Source organism: Phyllobates terribilis, unplaced genomic scaffold (assembly GCF_046119375.1).
Source record: "Phyllobates terribilis strain yellow unplaced genomic scaffold, ASM4611937v1 Scaffold_2578__1_contigs__length_122412, whole genome shotgun sequence".
NCBI lineage: Eukaryota > Metazoa > Chordata > Amphibia > Anura > Dendrobatidae > Phyllobates > Phyllobates terribilis.
The window spans coordinates 115,358-121,719 of record NW_027365335.1 but is presented as its reverse complement, the minus strand read 5'-3'; the positions used below and the strand labels follow the sequence as shown (position 1 = coordinate 121,719).

The following is a 6,362-nucleotide window of genomic DNA, read 5'->3' as shown; positions in this document are numbered from 1 at the left end:
GGAGAGCTAGAAAGATAGCATTGCATCACATTACATGGCAATGCAATGCACAGTTGCTGAAGTTGAACCAAAATGAGCTTGTAATCTGGCTTCTGCAACTTTGAACATGAAAAATCCAATGAGGAGAAGAAAAGCAGAGCCAAAGAGTCCATCCCAAAATCCGACAAACAAGCAAAATGAACAAAAAACATTGAATTCAATTCTTTCTGATTTTAGAAACTGCATTAAAGAAGGGGTGCACCGGTCCTGGAGATACTGCAATACCAGGTCAATGCGTGGAGTGGACAGAGCAAGCTCTTTTTCCATCTCCCTGTTCTAAAAATCCATTTAATATATGGTCCCCAGATAGGGGACGTATCAGATATTAAACTGATAAGAACAGATTTTGCGTTTATATTTAAAATATCGTAGTCTTTATCTTTTCTTCAGAGCTTTAAAATAACATCTTCCATAGGTGATAGTTCCATATACTCAGGGCTCTTTTCTTTCCAAGCTTCTTCATATCCATTAGGTAGTACATATAAATTTCACTTAATGCCAGTCTTATACAATCCTTGACTTCTATATAGTCTCTTTTAAACAACAATATGTTTCTGGTCTTCCATAGAGCACTTTTAACACAACTCAAAGTGCACCATAAAACTCTCTCTTTTTCTTTCGTCATGTTTGGTAAAATCCCATATAAAACCATTTCATGGCTTAAAAAATTAAGACCAGATAAAAATTTTAAAAGCTCACCACAGTCTTTCCACACTTGCTGTGCAAAATCACAATTCCAAATAAGGTGCATAGTAGTCTCATCATTATTGCACTGATGCCTCGGGCAGGTTTGTATAGTGCTAAGTCTTCTTTTATACTGGAAATCACGAGTCGGTAAACATTCCTGCACAATCATCCAAGCTAAGTCTTTATGTTGATTCATCAGGTAAGGTGCATTTGTTAAATTCCATATTTTAGTGACTCTGCTATATGAATAATGGCTTATGGGCGTCAAAGTTTCTTTCTTTTTTAATTGCTGCAGCAGCTTCCTTGCATTCTTCAATGTCTCCATCTCAAAAGAATCTAGGCCATATAATCTGATAACTTTCTCCAGGATGGCATATTGTTGTGGATGGGATAACAACACTGGGCTTGTTAAAGAAATGGATATCCACTTTCGCCTCCTAAAAATGTGGCCAGCTGCATATCTTAAAAAATGTGCCCAAGGGCTTGAAGCAAACATATATTTAAAACAGAGGCTAAAAAACTTGGAGTATAAAAACAGTTTGACGTTGGGAACATCCTTACCACCAAGGTGGTGCATCTTGTACATTGTTTCTCTCTTCACCTTTTCGAACTTAGAGTTCCACACAAATTCAAACAGCATTCTCTGTAATCTTCTCGCTGTAAGGTCACTTGGGGGATAAACATAACTGAGATATAACATGACAGGAAGCAGAAGGGCCTTAATAATTAAAACTTTACCTTCGATTGTTAATTTTCTTAATTTCCAAAAGTCAATCTTCTTCTGTATTTTGTCCCTTACTCCATCCCAGCTCTTCATTCCATCATTCTGTCGATCAAAAATCACGCCCAGAATTTTAATCTTCTCTGACTGCATCGGGAGATCAGGGATGGACACATCCGCCCAATTGCCACGGACAAAACAATCACATTTCTCAATGTTTAACTTAAAACCTGAGGCTTCACAAAAAAAATTGGTCGTTCTTATAGCTCTCCTGAGAGCGGCAGGTGATGAACAAAAAATAGTAATATCATCCATGTAGCCCATTACCTTCACATCTCTTCCATGTCCTCCAGGGATAGGGACACCTTTAATCACTTTATCCTCTCGTAGCATAGATAAAAGAGGCTCTATTGCACATATAAATAGCACTGGGGACAAAGGGCAGCCTTGCTTCACACCTGAATGCAAAAACACTTCATTAGACAAAAATCCATTGATTAAAATTTTACTAAAAGAGTTCTTATATAAAAGTGCCACTTGCTTGATAAAAATTTCAGGGAAGCCCATTTTTTTTAAAACCAACCATAAAAAACAATGAGAGACACGATCAAAAGCCTTTTGAAAATCCAACGATAAAATTGCTAAGTCTTGCTTCCTGGATTGCTGGTACCATATGACATCGCGGATGGTATTGAGATGCTCCGCAACTCCTCTTCCTGGCACCCCACATACCTGGTCTTCATAAATAACTTTGGATAAAACTTTTTTAAAACGGTTCACTAAAATTTTGGACATCAACTTGTAATCAACATTCAACAGTGTGATTGGTCTCCAGTTTGCCAGATGGGATTTGGCTCCTTTTTTAAAAATCAGGGAGACCAGACCACTTCTCCAAGATATAGGCAGGATATCACACTTAAAAGCTTCTTTGATTACTAAAAACAAGTCGGGTTTTAAAAAATTCCAAAATTCACGATAAAATTCAACAGGCAAACCGTCAGAACCAGGGGTTTTCCCATAGGAAAAACTTTTGATAGCAGCATCTACTTCCGACAAGGTGACTTCAGTGCATAACAATTCTTGGTCTTCGCGGCTCAGACTATTTTTTAATGAATTAAGGGCATCTTCAGTAAAAGACTGGTCTATAGTTTTCTCATTAAAAAGCTGCTGATAAAACTGGTGAGCTTGGTTGAGCATACCTTCAGTTGTAGTTTCACCCTCTAATTCTGTTATCATTTCCTTAGCAGCAACTACTTTTTTAAAAAAAAATCTTGAGCACTTTTCATTTTTCTCCATCACTTCAATTTTTGAGTTATAAATTATTTCCTTACCCTTCGACTCTATACTCTTTTTAATTTCTTTTTTTGTTGCTTCAATTAAATCGTCCATTTCAAGTCCCACATCTCTTAGTTGATAACAGGTCTGCAATTTAGTAATAAGCCTTTTATGCCAAGCGGACTTTTCTCTTGCATTGGCTATGCTGACCTTGATAAAAAAACTTTTTATCTTCATCTTGCTGTATTCCCACCATTCTAGCAGAGTTAAAAATTTTTGTTGTTTTGTTCTTAAATAATTAAAAAACGCTTTAAAATCTGTTCTTACCTTAGGATCTTGTAACAATGTTGTATTTAGCCTCCAAACTCCTCTTGCCTTGACAAGCCCAGGTAATTCTAACTCTGATAGCAACATCTTATGATCTGAAAAAATGTTTGGGATTAAGACAACAGATTTGACATTCACATATTGGGACATGAAAATAAAATCAATACGAGATTTAGAAGAAGAGTTCTCCCAAGTATAACCGGGATCATTACTACGGATCTCTTTCCAGGAGTCTCTAAGAAAAAAATCAGTTAACAAATCCTTTAGTTGTTTCTCTGTTTTGTCTTTTTTAGGAACGGTGGAACTCCCGCTTCTCCCTTCACCAGGCAAGACACAATTGAAATCCCCACAGAACATCAGAGGCGATGAACCAGGTAGGTAATATTGCACATCTTCAAACAACTGATGTCTCTCTTCCTTCACCGGAGAAGCATAAATGTTCAAAAGTCTAAAGTCCACACCTTTAAAACTAATATTTAAGAAAAGAGCACGTCCAGAAGAAATGTCCACAAAAGAGTTGATTTTAAAGTCATGCGACCTAAACAGCACTCCAATGCCAGAGGAACGATTTTCATTATCTCCGGACCAGATAGAGGGCCCATGAGGCCAATCTTTTCTTAAATCTGCATAATTCATATCAAAGTCAATGTTACATTCTTGCAAACAAAAGACATCACAGTCCACTGTTGACAGGTAGGAAAACAAAGCAGCCCTTCTTGTAGAGCCCCTTATACTCCTCACATTGAGCGAGGCTACTTTAATTGATGAGGTCATGATAGGATAGTTCAGGTCACACTACTGTCAGAATCAGACATAAAGCCCACCGATGTTAACGGGCTCTGCACTTCTGAGTCCGAAAAAGAAATGTTTATAGGGTCTGAAGGCCTTGGCTCCTCAGGAGGGGCAGCGGGAGCCATTGGCTTGTATTGCAGAAGACTTGGTTTTAATGGACACTTCTTGGAAGTCTCCCTGGCCACATTCTCATCAGACCTATCATCTGTTTTCCTTTTCCTACGAGTTTCCAGCTCCATTGCTTCTTCCTCCGAGCTAAATGTCCCGATTTCAGCAGAGGGACTCCCCTCCACCACCATATCACCCGGATCAGAATCAGCAGCCCAGTCCTTAGATGAAGCTTCCCTCCTCTCAGGACGGACAGGTTTCTCAGCTGGAGGTTTCTGCATAGACGTGGGCTTATGCGCAGCAGGAATAGGAGAACTGGCAGGTTTTCCCTGCGCAGCAGGCACTGAAGTGCTTGTGGACCCGCCTACAGGGGGTTGTGTTCGCACAGTAGATACAGGAGCACCGGTGGGACCCCCCTTAGCAGCAGGAGCAGGAGGGTTGGTTGGCTTCCTCTGTGCAGCAGGTGCAGACGTACCACCTGATGTACTAGCAGGCTTGGTCTGTGGAGCAGGTACTGGAGAGCTAGAAGACTGCCCCCGCGCTGTAGACGCACCCGCAGGAGCAGGAACAGCAGAGGGTTGCCTCTGCCCCCCGGGAGCAGATGGAGGCACACGGGCAGGTTGCTTTGCCAGCGTTTCAGCATAGGTTTCCGCCTTTTTCTTCAAAGGACACTCCCGGAAGGAGTGACCTGGGACCCGGCAGATGTTGCACACCATCTCATTGGTACAGTCCATTGTGGCATGTCCATGCTTGTAGCACTTCTTACAGATTGCCACCTCCTCCTTGCAGTTCTCATAAGTGTGACCGAAACACATGCATTTCCGGCAGAAGAGGGGCATGTCCGGGTAGAAGAGGCGCCCCCGCTCCCTACCGATCAGGAAACTTGACGGAGGATGACGCTGACCACCAATGCCATTTGGATCTTCACAAAATTTAACAAAAAATTTATGCTTTCCCGTCCAGAGGTTTTCCTCATTCATGACCTTGTGGGAATACCGCAGTTCTGGGAAATAGTTTTGAAGAAAGCAAATAATATTAACTAAGGGAACATGAGGGTTGCTCATCTGAACCACGAGCGGCTTCTCTCCACCGGAGTAAAGGATGACAAAGGTGAGTCCTTTAAGATCCTCATCTGAAAGGTGCAGGTGAATCTGGCGGAAGAGGTTCTGGCACGCATACTCCGACTCCAGAGTCAAAGTGAAGGAACCGGGGCGATCTTGAAGGGCCAGGATGTCTTCCCTCTTTACTCCTAGGATCTCCAGCAGCACTCTCCTCACGAAAAACTTCAAGGTCAACTTCTCCTTGGATGCATCGTCCACTTCGATCTTGAAAGAGTTCTTGATGCGAAGGTCACCAGCTCTGGCATAGCGCACTGCGGCCGCTACTGCTGATGCCATCTTCAAAAGGTAGATAGGGTCGATCGCCTTCTTGGTTTCTTTGCGTATCTGCCCCCTAAAGCAGCATGAGGCTTAAGACGGCTTTTACACCGCCGATGCCTCAAGGCCAAGGGCACGATTGGCTTAGAATCCGTCTGGCAAGATGTGGTATCTTAGCCAAAAGGCCGAGAAGCGATAACCAGAATTGGTTTCAAACTACGGAGCCACCCAAGGATCCTAAAAAGTCCATTTGTGGAGATGAGCTCCTGGACTCCCGTTAAGAAGACATGTTGTCAACCTCTAGATCCCTTACATGCCTGCACTTTTCGGCTTGCTGCTGCTGCAATCCACGCGTTTTAGATCTGCATAACTCCACCTCTTTAAACACAGCACCTTCACCCCCTGCTGTTCCCACCCGCCTCAACACCGTTGGAAGGGAGGAGAACCAATTAAGGCGGGGGGTGGGGTGGAACGAGCAGCTGTCTACCCTTAGCAGGAGGGCTCCTGATTACATACCTCTCCTGCTGCTGCTGCTGCTGGCTGTCCAGCAGCAGACTGAAGGTGGCTGCTGCTGTGCACAGGTATATAAAGGCTCAGAGCCTATTATGACACGCGCAGCCAGCGTTCCATTGCCACATTCCATCTACTGCAGGCAGGATACCTGGCTGGCTGAATGTCGCTGAGAAGCTCACAGAGACCGCCATAAGCAACAGTTTAACAGAATGCCACAGACTAATCAACCAAACTTTTTGGGTTGGGTTCTCTTTTATAGTCTGCAGGCATTAAATGAAAGAAGTCAGTGTTCCAGCAGAAGGAGACAACGTTTCAGAAAAGGCATTGTAGCAAACCAAAAAAGAAATTTTAAGCGCAGCAGAGTAACCAGCGCACATACCTGTTAGCTCAGGTGAGTTTAAAAGGCTGCTGTTGATAACAAGGGCATTTGCTAAATAGATGGTGTGTGTGCAACAATATACTGAAAGGTCAATTATATTGTGCAGCTTATCTCACCACCTGTAGTTATTTAGGTGAAAGCTCCA

At 42.6% G+C, this 6,362-nt stretch overlaps 1 pseudogene; it reads right to left on the bottom strand.

Annotated features, from left to right (window-relative positions):
* Nucleotides 1–230: 230 nt before the first annotated feature.
* Nucleotides 231–406, bottom strand: LOC141246563 (U2 spliceosomal RNA; annotated as a pseudogene).
* Between the last annotated feature and the right edge of the window lie 5,956 nt (nucleotides 407–6,362).